The following is a 23,822-nucleotide window of genomic DNA, read 5'->3' on the forward strand; positions in this document are numbered from 1 at the left end:
ACGATCGCTCCCTTAGTTTCTCTTAAATTTTTTTATGTAGGTCTAATCATCTTCCTGAAGTTCAGCTGGAAAAAACAATATTAAAAGACATAAAAAATATAAGATTTCATTTTATCTCATTATAAATTGAGCAAATTGGCATGGTAAATGAGGCAATGATGGACAATTTGGGAACCTTGTGGCGGAAATCCTCGAAACAAATCGGAGAGTGAATTAAAGAAATGAATAATTTGAGCCTGTTGGCATTATCTTGTGAATTTATCCTTTTCGTGAATATCCGAAATAAGAGGCGCATACTTATTGAGCTTCAACTGATGGGACCATCATGTTTAAGGGAACGGTCATTCAACGATCAAAAGTTTCCTGAGATTTTTCCAGAGAATGATCAGATCAGGTTTGAGGTTGGTTGGAGAACATTCTGCAGGAATGGTAGTGACACCGGCAAAGCCAGCTTAACCGGGAATGTCATGAAAAACGGTTGCATTCGAATCTTTTATAAACATATTTAAAAAACACATACAAAATACAATTTAATATTAAAATTCAGTTGCCAAATATAGAGTCAAGATATCATAAAAGCACTAGTGAAATTGCACAAAGTAGGTATACTGATAAGTTAATTTGAGATGTAGTGGTTAAGAAGCTCAGATTGGAAACATTTGGAAATTTGAACATTCCTAACGTCAGCAGGGAGATTATTCCAGGAGTTGTACACACGGTTAAAAATGTTTGCTTGAAATATTGGTATTGCACTTATTTGGGACAATTGTAAGCGAGTCAGAAGATCTTAAAGAAATGGATTCGATGCCACGGAAATTCACTTGTAATGAGATAAAGACATGCCATGTAAACCCTGAAGAGCAAGATGTTATCAATTTCCTTCAGAGGCGTGATTGAGAAACGACACAGCGTTACATCCATCTAGACCACAACGCATAAACAAATTCAAGAAAAAATATAGCAAAACAATAATGAGAAATAAAAGTAGTTAACTTTTTGGGAAGAGATATGACTTTGTAATATAATCTACAAATGAGTTTTGCGCCTCAATTTTGAAGGCGCTGAAATCTGTCAATATGGGTGGTGTTTGCTCCCAGCAGAAGAGCATTTCCGTAATCCAGTCGGGATAAAATAAGTGATCTTACAAAACTTACTGCAGGTGTCAAAATCCAAGAAACAGTATGTCCTGATCATGATTTACAAAGTTTGGTGGAACTTTTCTAGTGCACTTGAGGTATATTGCTCTATACCTAATCGATACATGACTTGCTGAATTACTCCAAAAGTAAAGTTTGAACCTTGACCAGACTGGATGGACTTGACATTTTGATTGCGCGTCAAGGTTCCACTGTTATGCTGCACATAGGCAAAATAACAAAATAGGATCTTGATTTTGATCCAAACACAAAGAAAATAATAATTCCTACCTCGGAACTTTCAGATGGTACTCAATCTTTCATCAGCGAGTGAGTGACTGTATCAAGTCGCGATCTTGATACAGGACCTCACTCACTCGCTGATGAAAGATTGAGTGCCATCTGAAAATGAAAATGAAACATATCATGGAGGTCTTTAATTTCAAACTTGTTTGGACTTGGCATCTCGATAGCGCAGTCCATTATGATGCTTTAAAGTTTGCAAGAGGGCACTTTTTAGCACAATTTGAAGGCGCTGAAGTCGGTCAATATGGGTTGTGTTTGCTCCCAGCAGAAGAGCATTTCCGTAATCCAGTCGGGATAAAATAAGTGATCTTACAAAACTTACTGCAGGTGTCAAAATCCAAGAAACAGTATGTCCTGATCATGATTGTCAAAGTTTGGTGGAACGTTTCTAGTGCACTTGAGGTATACTGCTCTATACCTAATTGATAATGACCTTTTGAAATACTCCAAAAGTAAAGTCTGAACCGTGACCAGACTGGATGGACGTGACATTTTTACTGCGGGTCAAAGTTCCACTGTTGTGCTGCACATAGGCAAAATAACAAAATAAGATCTTGATTTTGATTTAAACTTTTGATCCAAACACTAAGAAATAATTCCTACCTCCGAATTTTCAGATGGTACTCTATCTTTCATCAGCGAGTGAGGGACTGTATCAAGTCGCGATCTTGATACAATCACTCACACGCTGAGGAAAGATGGAGTACCATCTGAAAATTCCGAGGTAGAAATTATTTCTTTGTGTTTGGGTCAAAAGTTTAAGGATACGATACATGATTTACCGACAAGTGACTCATTTCGGAATGCGATCATGAATTTTGAAGAAAAAAAATTCCACAGGCTTCGTTGGGACTCGAACCAGCGATTCTAAACTTCCTTCGATTACGCGTCTAGCGCTTTCCCGCTCGGCCACCGTGGCAGTTGAGCGGATGAGTGTAATGATAAAAGATAAATCTCATAATGCCATCTTTAGCCTTTTGTTTACTAAAAAGACGCGTTTTGTAAAGATAGATTAGCCGTTTTATGCATAAATAGCACGAACGTTTGGGAAAGGTTTCAAACAAATAATAAAGACACTGATGTGATGATGAAATTGCGTAAGTCGGGAATTATCTGCGTCGCAATGTTTTGTTTTGGTTTTAGGAATTTGACCTTAACATTTACGACTTCATGACATTATCATTCGAAATCAACAAAAGATATTTCAACACTATATGTCCTCATTCTTTCTCTAGAATGTTTTGTACATGTATGTGAAATAGCTTAAACAATGGTTCGCTGCATAATGGTAAAAATAGCATTGACCTAAAAAAGGGCGAGAGGTACCATATTTACGGATTCAGGCTAAATTTAAAATTGGTATAAAACGTTTGTTTTTTGATCGATTACAAAAATTAATTTTTGTCGTATAAAGAAATTGTATCTGGCGTGATTACACCACAGTTTTTATTCCTAGGGCTCTTTGACTTCTTCAAATAATTTTTTAATGATAGAGTGAATCCCTGGCCCTCTATAATTACGCACAAAAGATCGAGTCCCCTTAAAGCGAACTGTGATTGGTCGGGTTAAACTGTATTAGGCATGACGATTAGCATTTCAGGGACTTCGTGGAGTTCATTTTAAATTCTGGACTTGGGTGGTTTTTTTAATCATATACAAAGACAATAATGTTGGAATGAGATTACCACTGGTAAGATAATACAAAATAAAGCATACAGGTATGTATAATGTTGATAAGCATTCTGCCATCTTACTATAAATAGGGGAATGTTTGTGTGAACTGATCACTCTCGACACAGATTATTCATGCAAAATCGTCATCATCATCATTGGTTCTACAGGGTGTGTCCACAAAAACGTGGTGCCTGGGTTAAAAATACTTGGGTTTGACACCCGGAGGAGCAAAGCCATTGCTAAGTATTTGAGCATCAGCGCTGCCATTGGCTCAAAAATTGTTTGGCAAATGCGTGTTGGTGCGGTCAATGCACAGCGCTAGTTTGTTTTCGCCCTTCTGGTTGTCATTTACTTGGCTATGGGTTTGCTCTTCACCATGGTTTAAAGTTTTTGCTTTTCATGTGTTTTCCATGGCTTCTCACTTTTTGCTTGTAATTAGATTTTGAATTTGCCGCCTGCTCTGCGAGCTTATGTGGCGTTCTCTGTATTTTGTATATATTGCAGTTGTCTAATAAAATATTTGAAATATGTATGTATGGCCACAATAGGAAGTAAAGACGAATCGATTTTGACCAAAATTTGAGAAAGAGAAGTAAATATATCAGCAACTTGAGACTGGTTAGATTTACCATCTAAACTGATGTCATGGCCCAAATATTGATATTTACCAGATTTGCCCAGTTTTGGTATCTCATCACCTTGAATTTCAATTTGAATAGTACTTGTATCATCCCTACGGTACCAGTTGTTACCAGATCTTTGGCCATGTAAAATAGCACACTTGCGATGCTTAATGTTCATACCAGAATGGTTAAGAAAAAGTTCTGTTTTAGAGCCCATGTCAGTCATAGAGGCTTCGTCAGTGGTAGCAAGAACGATATCATCGACATACCCTTGAACTTGATTGCTGATAATCTGGTCAAGTTCATCTTTAAGACACGTCTTCAACTTCTTGAATGTAATTCTCTGTTGCACTGTTATTATCCTCGTGTTTATCCTAAGTCATGCTTACTATGTAACAACCCATTTGACACTGCTTCTCATGTTCTCAATGGTTGCATGATTTTCAATAACATGTACATCAAGCGTCACGACAGGATCGTTAACCACATTCATTCTGAACTCACTAAGACCCGTCCTCAGCTCATTGTGTATGTAAACAAGATAATTACAGGTAACATGCTGAATTCCAACTCGACACAGCTTTATGCTAATGTTATTCATAGTAAACCGGTTTCATCTCCGTACGACGCTTTTATTGATCAATGTTATAATACCAAATTTACATATTACAGTCCTTTGTGTGAACTGATCACTCTCGATGTATGTATGTATGTATGTATGTATGTATGTATGTATGTATGCTTGTATGTATGTATCGCTATAAAGGCTCCGTCAGTTTCGATCCAAATGTCGCCAAATTCATACGGGAGATCGATGAATATACGGGAACGTGTTTAAACTTTATTTGGTTGAAAACGGTCAAGAATTGGCTGCAAATAACCAACGGGTTAAAGTAACTAAATGAAACGGGAACGAAACAAAGAAGGAAAGAAACTATTCAGGAAATGTAAGAAAAAAAGAAGCTAAAATAATGAGAACAGAACACAGAGGAGTAAGATAAGACAGAGCGCGTACCACCAGTCAAAGTCTCCGCCTCATCCGATAATGAGGGCCGATTGTTCCATGAAATGCGCCAGGCGAGACTGCTAGGCAATTACCGCGTATTTTCACGGTCTATCGTGTAATCGCGAAAGCACGCAACGCTCTATCGCGTATACACGAAGGCACGCAGCGCTGGCGTGATGGTTAGACACGGCACGATCGAACAATCGGCCCTCATGAATATGCGAGAACTGGTAGCATACAATACACGAGGACTTTGACTGGTGGTACGCGCTCTGTCTTATCTTACTCCTCTGTGGAACAGAATTAAATAAAAAAACATGGAAACGGGAAATCACAAGCAGCAAATAAAAAAAGATGCTAAAAGGGAAATGTAAGAAAGAACAGATTTAGAAAATAATGGGAACTGGGTTAAATAAATAAATAACATGGAAACGGAAAATCACAAGCTAAGCAGAGGAAACTAAAAAAGAAAATGTTAGAAGAGACAGATTTAGATAAATAAAAATGTACCTTTTCAATGATTCTACCTGTTCAGTAATTTGTCCTGTTATAGTGAACGCTCCCATTTACTCATCTAGCGGGGACCCGCGCGAAGCGCGGGTATCCCGCTAGTGTAATATAAACCACACACTTTCCTTGATTAAACCCATTTTTTTTTTCAAAAGTCCCTCCTCCCTCCCCTCTAACGTAAGTGACAAATATCGAAAATTCCAACCCGTATTTATATAGGATACAGGGGCCGTCGCTATGGTGCATGGGGTTGTGGAGGGGGTGTGACAATGCTATGATATTGATCACGTTTAGGGAAGAAACGAATACTTAGTATTGCATTCTATTTTAAAATATTTGTCTTCATTATCTTTATTGGCACGGAAAAATAGGACTTGCTGGATTTTCAAATAAAAAAGAATGTGGTATCAAACACAAAACGTTTTCGACATCATTCGCCAAAGGTTAGAAAAGGTTGCCAGAAAACGTTAAATGTCGGGTTATATAAAGGGTAAAAAACGTTTTCATATGAAACATTTAAAAACATTTTTTGATAACCTCCTGCAAATATTCTAACATAATGTTCTTTAAAAAATATTTTACAATAACATTTGAAAACAATTTAGAAATATGTTTGTAGTGTGTTTTCATACAAAACGTTTTCATGACCTTTATATAACCAGGGGGATGAGACTGCTCGAGTCAGGTTAAATGTCTGGACCTAGGTCACAATTTGAGAAGAGATGATATAATCATGATAATGTACCACTACGGCCATTTGCGGAAGTAAAAAGCCACGCCTTGTGATATCAAGATGATTAATATCCTGCGACGCTAGAGGGGGGGGGGGTATGGGGGTACACCCCAATACCCAATTTTGTCGGGAAAAGTTGACTGTTGTTGTCAGAACCACGTGATTGTCGGCAAATGTAGTCAAAGCTATGTGATTGTCGACAAATTGCAAGAGTCCTATTAAAAATTAATGTGGAAAATATTTTCGTCGGCAAAACATGCTGTACACCCCCCCCCCCGAATCATATTATTCTAGCGACGCCCCTGCATGTGCATATTATGCCTCAGTATCTTGGTAGAACTGATTTACTATATAAAATAATTATTATACCATAAAATATATTAAAATATTTTATCATATTGATTAAATGTGACCAAATGCCGGAAAATAAACTGACCTATGTCAATTCAGTTCGTAGAGATGATATACCACTTTTGTGAATAGTGACCTTTTTCAGTAGCAATTCCCAGATATTGAAGTTACCTGATATAGGCCTAACCCCGGGATATAACCCGACATTTTAATGTTATTAAAACGTTTTTACTAAAACTAAAATCCCAAAATATAACATTTTTTTTCGTATTTGCTGGGACAGCTGCATTACATGACATTGCCGGTTGCGAGTACTGCACTCCATATTGATTTGAAATCATTTTGAAGAAACCACTGTAAAATGTCAATATCGTACTTCGGAAAATACTAAAATTTGAAAATGATATATCAAATCCTTTAAAAAGATCAACTTTGACCGATGTTTTTTACTACTTTTTTACAAACGTAATCGGACTTTCTGACCCCCTCCCCCACTAACGAAAGGACTTTCGTTTATAGGGCTTCATCGAACTTTTGGGTTGTTCCCTTATGCATACTGGATTTCAATCAATGTGTTACAAGACTCAAATCATGGACTTGGGTTGATTCTTTCATACATGCTATTTTTCACATGCTCAATAGACACACAGGATGAATTTGAGTTGTTCTTTCAAACATATGACAGGCCTATGTATAGCAACACTTTCCCATGCTTAACTCAATTTGGCCGAAGTATGGACTTGGGTGGCTTTTGTATTCATATATTCAACTGTTGGACTGTTTACCTGTGAATACATGGCTGGTTAAAATTTTAACCAAGTTCGTTAAATTGTTTAACCAATGTTCTGAGAGTGTACCCGTCAATTTAATTTCAGGCAGTAACGCTTTTTAGTTGCAGACTAGACTATTGATTTTTGACTTAAAAGTCGTAGAAATACTCGAAGCAAAATTGCCTATTAAACTGTTCATAGCTTCAGTTGCTATGAAGAAATCAATGTTGCGACTAAATCTGGCTGTAGGAGAAGTTGTTTACGTTCTTTTTCAATTAAAAAAGAAAGCACAGAACATTCCAAATTTAGATGAGTTAAAAAACCAATTAAACCTTCCGACGCGGTAGTGTATAGTTTGCAGTTTAATTTTTTCCATCACGTACACCATGAGATGGCTAAAATGACTGGCTAAATATAGTAGAGTTTTTTCCACGACAAACAGCAAACCTTTATCGTTTTGTTCGTTTCTGTTTGATCAAAAATTGGAGTCTCACGTAATATTGAAAGATAAAATGCTTTTTAAATATCCAATATGGCATCATGTGTTTTTACTAGTTTCACGTTGTAATGACGCAAAACCTGCAACGAAACAGCGCTATAAATGGATGGAGACGTAGGCTATATGTCATTAATATTGATCCCCTCCCAGTACGACAGCAACTTAGCTCACTTCCGGTAATTTTTACCGGCGTGACCTCTGCTGTTACGTATTCCCCGCAATGTTGAAAATCGGGTGGCAAATACGGTTTTTCAGAAAACATCAGAAAAATGGAATACACGAGTCGTTTCTCCCTTCATTTCCATATTGAGCCCATAGATAGGATATGAAACATGAGTATAAGGCAAAGAATTAATAACGTGTAAAAGTTGAATAATTGTGGAAAAAATGAATGCTTTTGGTGCGCGAAGTAGCCTAAAAAATGAGAGAAAATGCATGTCACGATCACTAAAATGGTTATATCTACAGCTTTGAGGAAACGCCGGTCTAATGCTTTTCTGTTATGATAAACATTAAATAACCACAGCTTGTATTAAAATTTCAGCAAAAATGAGCTGTGGAATAACCTAGTCGTAGTGGCAGCTGAAAACCATCGTTTTGATAGCTGTAATTAATTCATAATACAACTACTTACTCTAAAATTGGACTGACTAAATCTGGGTAAATGATTCCAATAAAGAGCTTTGGGGAAATATTAATAATAATACTACTAACTATTAAAAGGAACTCAAATTCCATACTACCGCGGAAAACCACTCAGTCCGAGAGAATACCGCGTATTTATGTAAACTTGAACAAAATCTTACAGTCATATCTTATTAACCATTGCGATTAGACAAGTAATTTGACAGGAAATGCTAAAATTTGACGATATTGAAACTTTAACTCCTTACCGTGAAGCCTATAAGAAGGTAAACTATCAACAATTTTATCAACCGCCCTAACTTCAAAACTCCCATTCACACACGTCTTCATGCATCCTAACACTCTACCTCTTAAGTACCCGTGACTTGATAATAGAAAACATTATCCACTGTTCTTATCAGGTTGCATACCTGATTATATTGTGAAAATGAGAATTCTTCTAGTTGCTTTACTTACTGAGTAACGACCGGCCCTGTGTTTTAGCGTTTGGGGCCATAGGGCTCATAATATGTGACATATGGCGCTCATATTTACATATAACATCATTTATATAGTACTCAGGTGCTATCAATGTACTAAATCTGAGCTCCAAAGCTACTTTATTTGCTGAGAAACGGTCGGCCCTTTGTTTTAATATTTGGTTTAACCTATGTATGTGGCCCTGTGGACATGTAATAATGCTTATTATGCTATCAGTATTTTATTTTATTAGATCTTATTTTGCCTGGGGAATAAACTCAGTGGTTCACACTGATTTCCAGTCTGGGCATGGGGTCAAACAAAATACATCAAAATACAAATGAAATACATACAAAAGAATTACATAACAAATAACATCATATAACAACACACAAAGGAAGCGCATCTGTGCTGGCCGGCTGCAGTGCGGCAATGTCAGCAGGCTTCTAAGACAGCCCGCAGACAGACTCCGTAATGCAGCCGACCATCATGCAACAACATGAATAATTAAATAATTAATTTGCACATCGCTTTGAAACGGCCTGGTGTATGATAGCAATGGAGGTAATGGAACTTTAACCTGGGTTGGCAATGAATTTAAAGAGACCACGCCTCTGGATGTGAATTTTCGCTTTGCCGATTGCTCTTACCAGGTGGGATGACCAGGTTACCTTGTGACCCTGCTCTAGTCACATGGTTGTGACTAGAGGCAACTGTGTGGAATATGTTGCACAGGGGAGATGGGAGTAGGTTAATAAGGCTTTTATACACCATTATATTTAGATGGAAATTACGGCGGCAATCCAGTTCATCCCATTTCTGGTCGTTGAGAAGTACTTCGGTGAGATATCTGCGTGGGAGCCCCAGAATGATTTTACCAGCTACATTTTGAAGTTTATCAAGTCTACCAAGGGATGTCTTAGCAGCGTTGCCCCACACAGTATCGCAATAATCAACTTGCGGGATGATAAGAGTTTTATACAAAGGAATGAGAGTTTCCTTAGGCAAGATGTTTCTCAGCCTTCTTAGCAAACCATTACGTTTAGAAACAGAGCTTGAAATCTTCGCAATGTGAGAAGATCAAGTGAGGGACGGGTCCAGCCAAACACCTAAGTATTTGAACTTTTCAAGATTCTCGATGACAGACTCATTGATGAAGACCTCAAGCTCCATGTCTTTACGAGCAAGTTTTTGGGCAGTACCTAAAATCATCCCTTTGGGTTTTTTAACATTGAGCGTGAGGAAGTTGTTGTTTAGCCACTCAGCAACATGGATGAGTTCATAATTCAGAATGTCATTAATGGCCCTGATAGTTTTAGCTCTGACAAAAATAGCAGTGTCATCAGCATATAATGCTACCTTGGAGTCAGGATTGGTAATAACACTTGATAAGTTATTGATGTACAGGGTAAAGAGGAGGGGCCCAGTATAGATCCCTGTGGTACTCCAAAGTTTACTGGAGCAGGACTGGAAACCATGTCACCAATTTTAGTGACTTGTTTGCGATGTCTAAGGTAGGATCCAAATCAGTCAACTTCAGTGCCATGCACACCAATGCTATGAAATTTGTTAATCAGGACGTTGTGGTGCACCGTGACAAACGCCTTCTTTAGTTCTAAAAAGATAGCACCAGTGAAAAACCCAGAGTTAAAATTGTCGAGAAGGTAGTCAGTAACACCAAGAAGGTCAGTATACCAACGCAGGGCATTGTAGCTGCCTTATTTAATGAGTAACAGCCGGCCTTTTGTTTTAGCATTTAGGGCCCTGGGACCCATAATATGTTACATAATGGGGCTTATATATACTCAAAATATTTTATTATCAGGTCACAATCTGTATACAAATTACGAGCCCTGAAGCTTCTTTATTTGATGAGAAACGGTCGGCCCTTTGTTTAACATTTGGGGCCCCGGGGCCCATAATAATGGACTTCTAGGGCTCATGTATATGGTCGAATCCAACGAAAAGTGTACACGGCATGTTCAGGGCCATAACTTAAAAGTATTGATCAATTGGCATTCGTTTTTGTATTGTGTTTATTCGCCTTGATCATACGCTTCGCGCCATATATAATAAGACCCCTTCTGTGAAAAACTTAGACACAGAGACCCCAAAACATGCTATTTTTACCCATTTTTTCAAAATATTTCTTAAAGTATTTTTAAAAACATCTAAATCAGTTATGAAAAGAAGTCATTGGACTGAATCTAAATTGATTTCCTGAAAGGAGTGTATTCAGAGATTGCCTGTTCAATTTTTCACATATTTGTACATAATTATGAATTTTTTGTGGTAATTTTTTGAGTGGTATTTTTTTACATTACCTACGAATACAATTTTTAATAACACTAGATATATCTTTAAAAAATGGAAATCACTAATAAATGCGCAATTGATACAAGCTTTGATATGTCCAATACTGAAATGCATTGCATTCAGACATCTTTATTATTGTGTTTAGCTGCCAGAAATACTAAATGGCACAAAGGTAGGTTTGGTAAAAAATATGCATTACCTCCGAATACATGTTAAAAGCTGTGCCATTTCCACAAACTGAGAGAATAGTAAACAATAGTTAAGCAATAGGTGCAGGGTAATACACTCTTTATTTCTACCAAGTTTCAATAGCCTGCGTTTAAATATTTCTGAGATGTTAACAATAAAAGCAAGTATTCGTAGGTAAATTTCGGTAACCGAATGTTACCTACGAATACAATTTGACATCATGACAGTATTGTGAAACACCGCCATTCATGCCAATGCCCATTTTGGTACATAACGAAGGCCTGTATGTTTGCTATCAAATCATATGTCAATGAAAGTTGCGAATTCACATACATGCCCACCATGCAAAACTGAATACGGCTTAATTGTTGAAAAATATGTACTGAAATAGACGACGGTCTGCTCATTTGAAAGAAAAATCAGATTCAAAGAAGATTAGAAGGGATAAATACTTGGATTTGTCAACTGTCATGTGTGCTTCATTTTAAATGTTTACAGACCTTCTAGTAACTGAGTAATTTGTATCCAAATTGATTTATTCGAAAGTAACTTTTGACGTTTTCGCTAAGGTTACCTACGAATACCATGGAAAAACGACTGTTCTCATTGTCTCATGATCTAGACAACACAGTGATGGACCCTGGTATAAAGCTAATTGTAGTTGCCCTCAAACAAAAGGCCACAAGACGTAACTGACTCCAAGATGGACTTCACAAGTCTGCAATAACGGTTTTAAGCGATTTGTGTGCAATTAAGCAAATTAAAGTCACTTTAGTGCCTTTGTTTCTTACTTCAATCCTCTTTCAACCGCTGTGAATCGACATTATTAATACATGATAGGGTCTTAAGTATCAATAAACGCACATAAAGAAAATAATACATTCAAAGTGCTTTATAAAATGAAGTTTTGATTGCGATATCCACCAAAAGTCTAATTCTTACCTACAAATACTGAAATGTTACTTACGAATACAGCATAATACATGACATGTGTAATGAAGTGTCCCTACCAATGGAAATTAATTGTCAAAAACTTTAAGCGGTACCCCAGGACACTATTATTACCCACATACGGATTCATTTAACAATTATTATTATGTAAAATTGCTGATTAACTACTTGTATATCAAAATGAAGTAGTCAAAATCTTGCTAAAAGCATCACAATTTTTTTGATCATTTGGAAGTACCATCTGAAAGAGATCTAAAACTACCATTTTATTAATTCATTACCATAATAGCAAAATTTAAACCTCTAAACTCAATATAGATATTGTTAAATCGCTCATGTTACCTACGAATACCCGGGTTTCTTCACCTTTTCATTGTATAAAGCGTTAGGTGTATGCGTATAATTCCTAATATTCTTGAAAACATATATCCTACTCGCTCTTATACAATGTGTAAATTGATTCATACTCATTTGATAAATAAAATACAGAAACTGACCTAAACTTCATTTTCAAAAATAAACTAGCATAAGTTGACTAAGATCATATTGATCGCGTTATAAAAATAAAAACAAATATTTTCTGGTTGAGCTAGCATTTTCCTGACACCATGTGGTCTACATTACACGAAAAAAGCGTTAATGGGAATATTCCATTTGTTTTAGGTTGATTAGTATTGCGATAGTGAAAGCATCCTAGTGGTATTCGTAGGTAACATTGGGTTTTGACATCACATTTACTATCACACGTCCTGGATTTATTTTTCAAGATTAGTAATGGCACTTTTGGTTCCTATAAGGCCAATATGTCATCAATCAATGGGCAAAAGGAAAAAATTGTGGAGACATTTTTATTTCGGACTTTTACTTTTGGCCCGTGGACACTTTTGGTTGGATTCGACCATATACATACAGACTTGGCATTTAGTATGGAATATTTCTTCACGAAGTACCAGGACTAATCTGAAAGGGGTCTGCAGAAGAGAGAGAAGACTAAAGAGCATAAGCAGAATATCTATGTCCCGTTTCCCGGACATAGATAAATACTAAACACAACAAATACAATTTGGACGAGAAGGTGGATAATGAGAATACTAAACACAACAAAATACAATATCTATGCGCCGTTGCACGGGCATAGATAAGGAGAAGAAGAAGGAGAAGACTAAAGAGCATTATAAGCAGAATATCTATGTCCCGTTTCACGGACATAGATAAATACTAAACACAACAAATACAATATCTATGCGCCGTTGCACGGGCATAGATAAGGAGAAGAAGAAGGAGAAGACTAAAGAGCATAAGCAGAATATCTATGTCCCGTTTCACGGACATAGATAAATACTAAACACTTTTTTTAATACTAGATAGAGGAGAAGGTGGCGAATGAGAATACTAAACACAACAAATACAATATCTATGCGCCGTTGCACGGGCATAGATAACCAACACTTATCCGTCATTCTATTTCAGTTGGTGCGTCTTGTCAAGAATACACTCAATTTGATTGGTTTTCACCTATACATTATGACACGATAGTGGATAGTAATATAAGACATCGCGCGCGCCGCCACGCAACGGTGCCACGCTTGTAGATCCCCAATGATCGCGCGATAATGCGTCCGCATGTTATTTTTTACTTATACAAATTATACTTAAATTGCCTATCCAATATCCTGTCATAATGGATGGGCTGGCCAATATTTGTTATCAAAGTGTGTGCCGGCGCGGCATCCACTACTCATTGGCCAGCCCATCCATTATGACACGATATTGGATAGGCAAAAGACAAAATCCGATCTTTTATTCTCTAAATTTTACATACTAACTTATTTTCATTGCAGACCAGACTGTTAATTTTTGTCTTCCAAGTCGTAAAAATACTCGAAGAAAAATAGCTTATTAAACTGTTCGTAAATAGCTTCAGTTGCTATAAAGAAATCAATGTTGTTACTAAATCTGGCTGTAGGAGAAGTTGTTTACGTTCTCTTTTAATTAAAAAAAGACCTCACAGAACATTCCAAATTTAGATATATTCAATAACCAATTAAACCTTCCAGCGCTGCGGTGTAGTTTGTAGTTAAACAAATTCATCAGGGTTGGTGGAAAAAAACACTGATCCAGAAATTTTACACTTGTGTACGTTTCAGCAACACTGTTGTTGCCTTTGTCACCACTTGATGATGAGTGATTCCTACTGGCAACCGACGTTAGATTTATCGCCAGCGTAGGTCTTGGTGTTGCCAGTTGATTGAAATTAGAAACAGAAGGGGCACCACCATGAATAGAGACGACGGACAGTATCAGTTATCTCGCATTTTTAATAAGTTTCTAATATATACTGGGAAAAATTTCCAGATGGGAAATAAACTGTCAACACAAAGATATGCGCTGGAGATACATTCTTATTTCTTTCTCACCATGGACACCGTGAGATAGGTAAGATAATGATTATGCGCACTACCTGCTGTTATAGCTAAGAAAACACGTCGAGAAAATCGCGTTTGCTTCACAATACCCAGTTTACCATGAAAAAGGTGTCAATTTAAAGAAAACACATTTGTCACAAATATAAATGCTTATCATCTGAGTAACAATAAAGCAATACACTTATAGATCTGTATGTGAAACAATAATTTTCGAACACATAAGATGTTTTCTAAAATAATACGTAAATAGATCGTTATGTGATGCATATATGTGAGAGGACACTACGAATGAGCTGTAAACTCGGCAAGTCATAACAAATCAAAAGAACCGAACTCAGTCACGATGCTATTGAATGGAGATTTTTTTCCCTAATCTGTTCGGATCAAAATAAAAATGGACATATCTGACGATGAAACTAATATTTTGTGGAAAAGAAATACAAATCTATCTAAATGTTACAACATGGCTTTAAAGTTAGCTTCCCCTATTTTAAGCAGCGTAAATTTCCTATTTTTCTTTATGGCTATTGCAGTTGAAATCCATTATGCATCCCCTATCTAAGACATGACTTTTATCGTCCACACAGGGAGTGTGAATTTCAAATAGGTTTACCTAATCTGGGTTAGTCTATTTAAAATTCACACCCCTGTGTATGAATTTCAACTGGAATATTCCATTTAGGGTGTGTCCATTTCCTACCTACCTTGCTCTATCAAGTCACCTTCTCACTGCGCCAATCACTGAACTACAGATGTGTGGTATGGTTATTGTGTACCGTACCGGGGTACCGTAATATGACATCTTATTTTATTATTAGGCATGTCCACTAAAAATTGAAGTACTTTTAAATTGATTCAGACCTAACTTATTGGCTGGGAATTGATGAAAGAAACATTTTGGCGTTTAAATAATCTTAATCGGACGTTTCATTCCAGAGATATGGCCTTTCGAGTGTCACGGTTTTATATAGGGCTGCTAGAACATGTTAAAAAGTTAAAGTCCAAAAAGGAATACTAACAGAAAGTGCAACTTTAAGGTACTTTTTCTTAATGTATTTATTAACTAGCTTATCTGGAACATTATATTTGCTTATAACAACATGAAAATAAGATCATCCTGAAAATTTAATCGATTTTGTTGACATACAACAAAAAATATAAGACCTCAAAACCCATGGTTTGTTTGGTGAAACCTCAAGCATGATCATAGATGGCCGCCATGGAAAATATCTCCATAGAGGAGATGAACAATAAGTGCATTATTTCAAATGAAAAGCGGTAGTCTTAAACATTGTTCAATCTTTTAAGGTCAGCACATTTTATCTTCCAAAATTATTATATTTCATCAGCATAAGTTTGGTAACATTAATCACTACCAATTTTGAGAAATTTGCTCCAACTCAAAGGTTATCTTTACTACATTGAGCAATACACTGTGTGTGTGCATGGAAGCCATGATGGATTATCATGGATAGCATATGAAATGGACATGGTAGTGAGAAGTGCACGGGGAAGTGCATGATTTGAGATGGGCCGCGGTAGGCTTAAACATTCTTAAATTTCTTAACATCCTACACATTTTGTCTTCAAAAATAGTTAAATTTTATGAGTATGTAAGTTTGCTTGTACACTCCAAATTCGGAGATAATTGCGTTTGAACACCTGATGCACGGAATGGTGTCACTTCAACCTGTTGTAGTTCTCATCTCATTAAATTTTTCAATAAAAAAGTTGATCTCTTCATGAAGGAAGGTCCTCTCTATTTACTGACCAAACAGGAAAAAGTTTGGTTAATGTTTTCTGGTGGAATCAGGAATTTCTTGAAACACCCTGATATAGGCCTACATTTGGATCAAAACAAGTCATGTATGCCATTTAACAGGCCTGGGATTTCTTGTATCGATCAGTTTCTCCATAGACAATACGTGTGTGAGTCCACGCACACAGTGAACGAAAAATCGTTCTAGTGGAAACTGTATTGACAGTGGGCATCCCTATTATTATGTACATTTCACTTGTATTCTTGGTGTGTCTGCTACTACCAACATAACTAATACGTAACCTACTCTATCACGTGGTACGTGGTGTGAGGCATGTTCAGCCAATCACTGAGTTACAGATGCATATGCAACCTGAGTCTAATATTCTAGTCACATGTAGGAAGGCATATAACAGCAAATATCTTCATTATCCCGCTTGCTTCGGCTGCGGAAAACCAGACAACCACAGGATTTCCCCCTGCATGATTTGTATAGCAAGAGCGGCAAATATACACTACTGCATATATCTGGAGTTTATTGATATTTCTTTTGCATCACATGATTATCCGTAGTAAATTCAAGAAAATCAACATTTCTTACCAATTTTATGAGAACATCGAGCAGAAGATTCTGATTTGTTAATATTGGTCCTTAACAAAGAGACTGACGTTCAGGTGAAGCCTTTATGTGCAGATTACTGTCTCCAATTATTGTGAACTTCTTTTGCAGAATTAATTTTACATTGAAATGCAGAAAGATTTCATGATATCTAGAAGCTTCATATAAAGGTAGGGAGATACCGACATTGAATTTAGTACCGTTAAACTTACTAAAATCTAAACGAACTAATATTATGCTTGAAAAAAACAAGTGAAATTATAACTCACTACAATATTTCGTCCTAAGCATCGGAGGGCTTCATCAGGTAAAATCTGTTTTTACATTTTGCAATAATATTTAAGAACATAATTAGGAACATAGGTTTTTTTTAACAGTTTTTTTTATCAGATGATAAATTTAAATAGACTTCGTCATACAAGAAGTTTTAAACATCGTCTAATCAAGTATTACTTTCAGTGGTTGCTCTTCCATTGGGACTAATGGGGCAGAGCCCCAACCAGATTGTCAAAATATCATGTGATTTTAATTAAATCTTAGATACTACTCATTTAAACTACATACATCTTGAAATAAGCATTATTATAGTGGTATTATAGTGTAATTCATGGGCCTCATTTCTGCTGGTGATTTTTAGATTTATATCAAGTGTGCATCAAATAATAAATAAACAACTCTGATGTGGAGCTAATCTCGGCCATCTCCATCAGAGATTTTCATTGAAAAGGAGAATGTTCATGTTATGACTGGACACCCACCCACTAAGGTATATCTTTAGGGTCGTATTAAAGGAGGATTTCGTGATCCTAGCATCCTCTTTTTATGACATTTTTCAGTAGATATCCACGAAAAAAGCTTATTTCCAAAATTTCAGTTGATTCCGATTTTGCGTTTGCGAGTTACCGTATGCATGATGTGTATTACACTGCTCCATAGACAATGTGTTGTAATTTCGTTCTGGTGCACCAGAACGAAATTCAAATTTGGTGATATTTTTGCTGAACGAATTAATCTGCAAGAAATATTTGGTACATAAACATTATGTAGCCAGAGGTATCCAGTGGTGTAAAAATCTCAACTTTTTTTTGGAAAAGTGGGGGGATGAGGCTGTGGATCACGAAATGCCCCTTTAAAGAGATGTCATAGGCATCTCTTTAATTTAGTGGCCTGCGTGGCACTAGTGGGTTTGCCTGGCTTCGGCCGAATGTTATCAATAAATATCTTGGGCCTGACCTGTTCCAAGCTCCAAACCTAGCCTCTAACAAAGCCTGAAGTGTGTGACCATTTAGGCAATAATTTTTAAATGCCAAGTAAGTTTCCTCAAGAGACTACATACTTTATGGCATTTTGTGGTTACAGTCTACGGGACGGGTATCAGTCTTTGTTAGGTGCATGATTCAGGGTGACCTACATTGAATGTGTAAAATATGAGAGGAATTGTAATTGCTTAAAACCTCGTCTACATGCATATAGATTGTTTTTGACGAAAGCTAATTTAATACAAAAGATTCGTAAGTATGTCAATACAGTAAATTGGTCTTACAATATTACTTGTTTGTATACGCTTGTATCAGTAATTTATTTCCTCAAACTCCATAATGTTATAATTTTACACCATGTAGGCCATTTATTGTGGTATATAATGAACCAATACAGGTCAACATAGTAATATCTTAGGATAAATGAGTTTCTGAAAAATGACACAGAATTGTCGTGTAGCTTTCCAATGTTAAGCAAATGTTTTTAAAATTTAATAATTATATCAAAATTATTGTCTAGGAAAAAATTCAAATTGTATTTTCATGTCATTCGTCACCGTGTTTATCACTATCATTATTCATGTTTTGTTGCAGGAGTCAACTATACTTTATACAGAACTGGATCAAATAAGCTAAAAGTTTGCATCAAATTGCTTCATTTTGGTGTGCTATTTTGAAAATGTTCCACTTCTGAGGAACCCCCTCCCCCAACGTCGCTCAGGTGCGACGGCCGGCGCTTCGCGCCGATTAGCACCACCAGAAAAAACACCCACCAGCCGCCGCTGGTTTAATATTACAATGGCTGTTTCCAGAAAGTTGAATTTCATTCCAAATTTACTTGCCATCATCGCAGTAGTCGTATACACACAATGGGGAATGGTAGTATCAGCTCAGTTATTGATAAAACCTCTGTGGGATGTATCTGTCAATGATACCAATCCATGCTTTGTGAATAATGCCAGTGATGATTCAACACTCTTCGGAGGAAGTACTGATCGTTCGTGCAGCCTTAACGTAACCACATCTCACGATACTCACATCCAACTGCAAATACGTGGACCAGTGAATAACCAGTCACATCTGTACATTGAACGCATTGGGCAGCTTGGTCATTGCTCTAGTAAGTATGTATCATTCAATGACTTATCTGAGAGCTGTAATTTTATCATAATTCACAGAAATATCCAGATATTTTTACAAGGCAATACCACACTGTCAATCACTGGCACACCAGCAGATGAAGGTTCATTGCAGCAATGTCCGGAATTTGAAATAAGTCAGAGTTCTGTCTGTAACAATGTTACCGGGTACAAAAACAAGATAACGTGTGAGTTTTATAACGGTAATGAATGTAGAGTTAGGTTTCATTCTAATTGTGTTACAATACTTGGCCGACGTGAAGTAACACATCAATGTAACCAAAAAGATATGCTGCAAAACCAGAGAGTTTTGATCATCTATCCAATAGATGTAGGCAATTTAGATTTACGATCCAATAATTTAGTGGAAATAAATGACAGAAGTTTTCAAGATTTGACCAAGTTGAACTCGCTTCTCCTCGAGGACAACGTGTTAGTTTCTATACCAGGCGGGGTATTTCAGTATTTAAAACAATTAGAACATTTAAGTCTGGGTTATGCAGGCTGGCAAAAGTTTATACCAGTGGAATATTCTGGATCCAATCGGTTAAGCAAACTGAATGCACAATCGTTCCATGGTTTGGGTAAACTTAAATATCTCATGCTCTCTGGAAATAAATTGGGCACTTTCCCCAATGGGATATTCAAAGAATTGACAAACTTGGAAAAGTTGTACGCTGAGGATAGTCAGATAACCAAATTGAAGGCTGGGTCGTTTCAAGGTTTGAATGAGCTAACACTCTTATCTCTTGCTGGTAATAGTTTCGCTACTTTACCAGTAGGGGTATACCAGGATTTGCTAAATTTAGAAGATTTATTCCTTCATGAAGGTGAAATAATCAAACTGAATGCAGGTTCCTTTCGAGGATTGCGTAATCTTACATATCTAATTTTGTCCCAAAATAGATTGAGTATTATACATGAGGGTGTATTTAAGGAATTGTCACTTTTGAAGACGTTGGACCTTAGCTACAATCTGATAACCACATTGGTAGATGGATCATTTCAAGGTTTGAGTAACCTAACACGGCTGTCGCTTGGTGAAAATTGGTTGAGTGCTTTACCAACCAAGATATATCGGGATTTGACAAAATTGAAAACTTTAGGGTTAAATGGCAATTTTTTAGGGTCTGGGTCTGACCCAAAACCACGTTTTTTTTCAGATGTGGGTCTGAACCAAACCCACGTAATCAAATGGGTGGAACTTAGCAGAAATGTGTTTAGTACTATACCGGAGGGGATGCATCCGAATTCAACTAAATTGATTGTTAGTTCAAATCAAATACGCATTTTACCAGAGAATGCATTTCAAAATTTAACCAATTTAACTTATTTGGATGTTGGGTCAAATCAAATACGCATTTTACCAGAGAGGGTATTTCAGAATTTAACCAATTTAACCAGGTTGCAACTTGGTGGAAATCAGATAAGCATTTTACCAGAGAAGATATTTCAGAATTTGGAAAATTTGGACTATCTGGACCTAGGGAGAAATCAGATATCAGGATTAGTTCAAGGTATTAGCGCTTTGAAGGCCTTAGAAACGTTAAAACTAGAGGACAACAAGTTGAGTATATTACCGGAGGGGATATTTAATAATCTGACAAAATTATATGCTATAGATTTGGCTTCAAATCAGATAAGCATTTTACCAGTAAAGATATTTAAGAATACTAGTATTACAATGTTATACCTAAGTTCAAATAAGATAACTTCTATCATTGAGAGTTACTTTCAGGATTTGAATGCACTACGAATTCTGTACCTAGACGGCAACATGTTGAGTACTTTACCAGACAGGATATTTCAGAATATGACTGATTTGCGAGTGTTATTACTTCAATCAAATCAGATAAGTAATGTGAATGTAAAATGGTTTCAGGATTTGCTAAATTTGAAAGTTTTGGACCTTAGTTATAATCGGATTGTGCAATTGGAACTGAGCATATTTACACATTTAGGGCTTGTGGAGTTGCACCTATTTAACACTATGTTGAAAAAGTTGCATGTTCCAGAAGGTGTGTATCTGAACTGGGGAAATTTGTATTATTTCTCTGTTTTTATCAACCAGCTCCCTGGTGAAAATAATACACTGGTTTGGAACATATTTGATAGACTAACCATGCTAACTAAGCTTAAATTTGGAATTAATGATGTCAACTTGCTACCAAAGGTCTTGAAAAAGACGAACAGAATGAACGTGCTTGAGCTTAACCATATGAATGAGTTGGTCAGGTTAGAACCTGGCATGTTTCTTAATCACAGTGTTTTATTTACCCTGTCCATTTCAAAGAACAGATTAATTGAATTAAATAATGGTGTCTTTGAAGGACTGCCCCAATTAGCGCATTTATTTGCAATACAGAACCAATTGAACAGATTAGAGAAAGATGTATTTCAAGGTTTAAAGTATTTACAACTTTTATTCCTCCAAAATAATCATTTAACACAGCTAGACAATGACATTTTAGAGCCTTTCGTCATACTTAATGTAGTTGATTTGTCTTATAACAGAATAACCAAAATATCAAGTAATGTTTCTCTAAACGATTTTACCGTTTTAGTGTTGAACAAAAATCCATTGACATTGGTAACTCACAATAGTTTTTCTGCCATGCCAAGGTTTTTAAAAATGTTCGTAAGCCAACATGAGATTTGTGAGTGTTATGTTTCCATTAATGTCACCTGTTATGCAATGGGTAAGAGATCACCATATCTTACATGTGACAGATTGCTTTCTGACGCTGCCTTAGTAGTTGTCATTTGGCTTCTTGGTTTGAATGCTCTTTGTGGAAATTGCTTTGTTTTATTTTGGAGATGCAAAGAAACCACAAAAAATAAAGTGAATTCTATGTTGCTTAGTAATCTTGCCGCATCTGATTTTCTTATGGGTATCTATATGTTGATGATTGCATGTGCTGATATCTACTTTGGAGACCAGTTTCCAATGCAGTCTGAAGCCTGGCGATTTGGTATTACGTGCAGGATTGCCGGTGCTTTGTCAATAACCTCCAGCGAAGCTTCTGTGTTCTTTGTGACACTTATTAGCATAGACCGGTTTATTTGCATCAGATTTCCATATTCAACCAGAAATATCACACGTAGCATGTGTATAAAACTAGTGATTCTGACATGGATCGGTTCCCTTTTATTAGGCATTGTTCCATCTGCATTAGCTGGACGGAATTTCAAATTTTATGATAACTCGCATGTGTGTATTGGCCTTCCACTCGCATTGACTAAATCATATAAGAGTACCCCTAGGTCACTTCCATCTGTTGGTTATTATCATCATCAGGAAATAGACGATAACAAGTTCGGTTATGCATATGCGGAATTCGATTCACTTGTTGATGGTCTGTACTTTTCATCAGCAGTATTCTTGGGTTTGAACTCCGTATGTTACCTGGTTATACTTGGTTGTTATATCCAGATATGGAGAGCTGTTGGGAAATCTGCTGAAACTTCAGGTCGGTCTCGTAGTATGGAAGAACAGATTAGACTTACCGTGAAGGTAACAGTCATAGTTGCCACAGATTTTTTCTGTTGGTTTCCGATCATTCTTCTTGGAATCCTGGTACAGACGAGGGTGATAATTCTGCCCCCTTCTGTATATGCTTGGTGTGTGACCTTTGTGTTGCCTATTAATTCTGCTATTAACCCATATCTGTACACAATTTCTGAGGTAATTTCCAAACGGACAGAGAACAAGACCTGAAAGCTTTAAAACCATAGGTCCCCATATATGAGGTTCACATACCCGATATACCCCCTTAATATATGTTTTTAAACGGTTTAAGCGCGACTGTTTCGAAGTGGACACCTAATGTCCACATAGTGAAATCGATGACCACACAGAACTGAAAAAGAAAAGTCACACATGTCCACATAATTATACACAGTTAGATAAATATACACCCCCACATATATATAGATATTTATTTTTTGGAAGAGGATTGAAATACGGTGACGTAGCAAAGTAACACTTAATTGGTGGTAGCTTTCGACTTTATTTAGTCTTCATCAGTCTATACAAGCCTGTACAATAACACACATAAAATATCTTATGATAGCATACCTTATGATATCCATATGATAGCAACACGTCTATAAAAACAGCCTAATTAAACATGATCAAGTGAAATGTGATAGAGTATAAACAATAACCTATTAATATGATAATGATGAAAAACAACCGGAGCGATATATATTACATTACCAATTTGTATATTGATACTTCAAGTTGGTTTGTTCTCTCTAACCTAGCCTTATCTATCTTAATTGACATAAATCAGATATCCTAGTGCATGACACTAAATTTTAATTCAGAAAGACCTTGTTTGTTAGACTGTTTCCATAAATTGTAGATTTTGTTACAATTCCACTTATTCTATTGATTCAACTTAGTATCCTCATAAAAGTGCTACTATGAAGCACTGTACAACTATTATG

The sequence above is a fragment of the Amphiura filiformis genome, chromosome 10 (assembly GCF_039555335.1).
Source record: "Amphiura filiformis chromosome 10, Afil_fr2py, whole genome shotgun sequence".
Classification (NCBI taxonomy): Eukaryota; Metazoa; Echinodermata; class Ophiuroidea; order Amphilepidida; family Amphiuridae; genus Amphiura; species Amphiura filiformis.